The following is a 5,060-nucleotide window of genomic DNA, read 5'->3' on the forward strand; positions in this document are numbered from 1 at the left end:
TGTCCTGGGGCCTCCCCCCCACTGAGGTGGGTGGGCAGGTGAAGAATGAGGGTGGGGGCCCAGTGAGGAGGGGGCAGCCTGTTCTCATCACTCCCACCTCTGATTTGAGGGGAAAGGCAGGAATTTGGAGATCCTCTGAGGGCTCGGTGCTGCTGGCATTAGCTATGCTGTGGGGGGAGGAGGAAGGGGAGGGGGCAGGCTGGCACTGCCCAGACGCCGCCTGTTCTATCAGTTCAGGATGCTTGAAGCTTCCTCCTGAAGCATGAGAGCACCTGCCACCCCCTTCCCCAGCCCCCTGCCCCACCTCAAGTCCAAAAGGGCGTTGGGGGAGGGGGACCTGCCGCTTCTTCCTGGCACTGGGGTGGGCACCTGCCCCGCTGCCCCCTCCCCCGCCCGCCGCAGTGTTCTGGGGAGCGGCGGGCACGCCAGATGGCGTGGCTGAGAATGCGGCGACGTTGCCGGGAGGTGAGGGCTGGCACGGGTGATATGCGGCTGCGTGCCTTGTGGTGCCACGGGGGAGGGGGAGGGGGAGGACCAGTGAGGTGTAGCCCCCCTCCTCCGTGCTGACCTCCTGTCCTGACCTCTAGCTCACCACCAGGACTCTCCTGTGCCTGCGCCCTGGGCTCCCATTCTGGGCCTAGGCCCCACCCAAAGATGGGTGGGCACACACCCATGGGGCCAGGCATGATGCTGAGAGTCCTGAGGCAGAGCCCTGATGCCCCCTTCCCCCTCCCCATCCTGTCCCCAGCCCAGGACAAAGCGTGATGGGGGAGACTTTCCAGTCTTTCTGAAAAGCCAGCCCCCCTCAGGATTGTTCCCTTGCTCCAAGAGTAGAGTGGCCTTTGTCCCATAACCTTTGACTTCTGGCTTCTGACCCCTGGTTTTCTAAGAGTTGCTTCCCTGATGGGCACTGTTCTCTGAATCTCCCTTTCATCAAAGTCATTCTCATTCCTCACAAGAATGGTTCCTGGAAGGACACCTCCTCCTGGGAGCCTTCCTGGAATCTCCCCAGGCAGGACAGCTTCCTTACTTACCACCTTCTGTTAGGAGGATCCATTTACCCATCTGTCTCTTTGCCTTGACCACGATGGCTACTTGTTTTATATCTCAGTACTCTAGGGCTTCACACAGGCTGTACTGAGTTGGCGCTCAATAAAGGCTTGCTTTAATGCCTGGCTGGCTAAGAGTTTGAGGGTATGAGCCTTTCTCCAGAGAATCTCCTAAAGCAGTAAGGCCCTGGGTCCCTGGTGAAGCTCAGAACCCCCAGACCCCTCCTCCTGCCTTTTGCACAAATTTCTCATTCTGGGGAGCTGAACTTGAGATAGGGGGTCACAGACTCCCCACAAAGTGGCCCTCAGAGGTAGGGCGTGGGTCGTGGAGGCTGGGTCTGGAAGAGCTTGACCCTCATACTGGGCACCAAGCTCTGGTTCCGAGGTCACAGAGACCGAATGGAGCCTCCCTCCGGATCCCCGGTTCCCGCCGCACCTCTTGAAGGCTCAGAGCCCCTCTCCTTTCTACTCTGACCCTGCAGAAGGCAACTGCAGTTCCCTGAGAGGGGGAAACTGAGGTCCAGGGATGTCGCTGAGTCCCACTCTGCCTTTTCTTCTTTGCTGCTGCTGCTCCCCAGAGCCGCCCCCTCAATATCTCAGATCTTTTCTGTCTTATGGGCCCTGTCCAGGCCCTCCTCCCCTGTGAAGCCCCTACTGCCCTTCGGGCTTCCTGCACAGGATCAAGGCTACCCATGCCGCCCATCCTATCTGAAAAGCGGTATTCAGGCATCTGCAATGGCTCCTCATCAGCCCTGGGAGCAAGCCACACTCCTTAGGGACACCCCTGACCTGGCTGCCCCGGCACCTGTGTCTGCCTTGAACCCAGCCCCTCAGCAGCTCTAAGCTGCTTTTGCTTTCATAAGCCTCGAGCCTGTGAGCCCCAGTTCTCTTACGTCTGGAGCACCCTCTCCCCTTTGCCTAGCCCTTTTTTTTTCTTTTTAATGTTTTTTATTTATTTTTTGAGAGACAGAGAGAGACAGCTGGAGCAGGGGAGGGTCAGGGAGAGAGGGAGATACAGAATCTGAAGCAGGCTCCAGGCTCTGAGCTAGCTGTCAGCACAGAGCCCGACGTGGGGCTCGAACCCACGAACTGTGAATCATGACCTAAGCTGAAGCCAGATGCTCAACTGACTGAGCCACCCAGGCGCCCCTCCTAGCCTTTTAAGCCTAAACATCACCTCCTCCAGGAAGTCCCTCTGGGTTAGATGTCCTGCCCAGTCTCCTATAATGCTTTCTGCACACTTCTACCTAGGCATAGGTATTGACGTTTGCCTCGTGGGTCTCACTCATCTGACAGCAGGAAGTGGGCCCAGTGCCTGGCACACAGAACAGCCTCAATAAATGGCTGTGGCACCAAAGGCCTGTCTGCCACTGTTGGAGCAGGTACCCGTTCTAGGCCAGAAATTGAAGGCTGCAGCTGAGGGAGAACATGCACTCACAGGAAGCTTCTCCTTGAAACCCTCCTTTGCCCCCAGCCTCCCCACCAATCCTGGAATTTGGCAGGGCATGTCAGCCTTCCTCTCTGTAAAATGAGCTTAATAATTACAACAAAACCAGCCTGCTAGGACTGTTGTAAGTGTCAAACAGGCTAACAGGTGTAAAAATGCTGCCTCAGCCCCCGGTCCTGTCCAGATATGGCTGATTCTGCCTCAAGCCCCTAATCGGCTTTGGCTTCTAAAAAATCGTTGCTACCGACCTGCGACAAGATGATCTGCTGCCAGTGTTATGCCTGCCTGCACCCCCGTGCAGTCAACTGCCGCAAGAGGTGCGGCCACACCAACAACTTGTGCCCCAAGAAGAAGGTCAAATAAGGCCCCTCCACCAGCTCTTCCTTTGTCTACAGAGCGGCCTCCTGCCCAAGCCCCAAGGCCCTGGGGCCTCAATAAAGTTTCCCTTTCATTGACTGGGGAAAAAAAAATCGTTGCTCCCAGACCTCTGTTCATCACCACATCTTTTTTTTTTTAACTTTATTTTGAGAGAGCGAGAGCAGGGGAAGGGCAATGAGAAAGGGAGACAGAGAATCCAAAGCAGGCTGTTCACTGTCAGCACAGAGCCTGATGGGGGGCTTGAACCCAGGAACTGCAAGATCATGACCTGAGCCCAAATCAAGAGTCTGGCGCTTAACTGACTGAGCCACCCAGGCACCCCTCATCCCCACATCTTTCTTCTGCCTTTCCTGTCAGCGTTCCAGGTGAGCAGTCAGAGGTCCTGCCCCTGCTACTCCAAGGCAGCCGGGTGAAGAGGGAGCTCCAGGTGGCCAAAAGAGCACCGGTCTTGGCAGGGTCTTGATCTTGGTTAAATCACACAACCCTCTGCTTCCTCATCCGTAAAATGGGACTAGGGCCACCTGCCCACTTGCTTACCTCCCTTAGGACTAACAGGAGGGGCTGAAAGGACAGCCAGTTATGAAGCGTGCTCGGAAGTGACTAGATCCTGATTGATGGGGGACGGTAGCCCCTGAGGGGGTAGTGAAGGGCCTCAGTAAGAGCAGAGGACAGACTGTGTGCTTCAAACTTCCTTGTGACCTGGGACATTTCCTGGTTTCCTTTCCTGGAGCTTCCTCCTCCTCTGGCCTGGGGCCTTTGGTGGGGGGGTTGGTACTAGACAGTTCTCTGAAGCTTCTCTTGAGCCCAGCATGGGTGGATGGGCCCCAGAGGCGGCAGCAGGCACAGGCGACTCACATCTGTGGCAGTGCTGGTGCTCGCAGGACAGCCCAACGAGGCCATGGTGGGGGGTGGGGTATACACTGAGGAAATGCCCAGGAGGTTTCTGTTTGGCTCAGCCCCTGGGAGACTGGTGCCCAGGGTAGTGTGAATGAGACTTAGCCCTTAATTCCCTGCTTCACTACCCTTCCCAGGGAGGGAAGGGAAGAGTCTAGGGGAAGGAGCCTCAGGGACCAACGCCCCATTTTACAGATAAGAAAAAAACCACAGCACAGAGAAGAGTAACTTGCCTGATGCCACACAAAGCTGGAGCTAGAAACTAGGACTCCAGTTCCTGCTTTGGGGTCCCTCTGTCCCTGGGGCCTCAGAGCTCTGTAAGAATGTAACCACAGCAATGTACTAAAGACAATGGTGGGCGTCATCTGTACCAGGCACAGGGCTTCACATGCAGCAACTTTCATCTTCACTATGACCTCGGAGGCAGGATTACCATTAGCCCCACTTAATGACAAGGATGCTGAAGCACAGAGAAGTTGAGGTCAAAGTTGCTGTGCCAAGGTCACACAGCTAGTATGTTGCAGAGGTGAGATTTGAACTCTAGGTCCAAGCTTTCACTATTGCCAACTGTACTCTTTCCTCTGGACCCCCACTATCTTCACACTGTGGGACCAGCATCCCCTGTGATAGAGAGGGCAAGGAGGGTGTTCTGGGAAGAACTAGTGCCCAGAGTTCGCCCTTTGTCCAGGCCCCCACGTCAGTGCCCTGGCCTGTGTCTCCACAGTTCTGCTCGTGGGTGGGAGCTCCTTCCATACAAGGGAGAGGCTGTCGCATTAAACGTGCTTCCCTCTTCCCTCAGCTCCTTCAGAAGGTGCCCTCCTTGCCCTTGCTGGTTCAGTGAGGTGCTTCTTCCACCAGGAAGCCCTCCCTGATGTCATGTCACACTCCCTCTTCTGGCCCTTGGCACCACGTTGACGAGCACGTGGGGATGGACTGACCAGTTGGATCAGCTTTACCCTTGATCAATAGCCACCTGCCACACCATTCAGTACTTGTCTGTAAAATGGGACTAAGGAGCCCTACCTCACGAATCTTTGTGAGATTGGAAGCCAAGCGGCATCCTATGAGGAAGCACCTGGCACCCAGGGGGACCCTGCCACTCGCTCCTTCTCCTCCCTTGTCCTCCTCCTCCTCCTGGCTTTCTCCGCGTTCTCTCCTCGCGGCCCCCGCCTGGCGCCTGGCGCCGGGCCCGGCGCGCCCCAGCCGCCCAATCCCCGCTCGCAGCCTGACTTCCTGCCCGCCAGCCTCCCTCGGCACGTGCCCCGCGGCCCCCGGGGAAGTGCCACCTCCTG

Source organism: Suricata suricatta, chromosome 17, assembly GCF_006229205.1.
Source record: "Suricata suricatta isolate VVHF042 chromosome 17, meerkat_22Aug2017_6uvM2_HiC, whole genome shotgun sequence".
In the NCBI taxonomy this organism is placed as follows: domain Eukaryota; kingdom Metazoa; phylum Chordata; class Mammalia; order Carnivora; family Herpestidae; genus Suricata; species Suricata suricatta.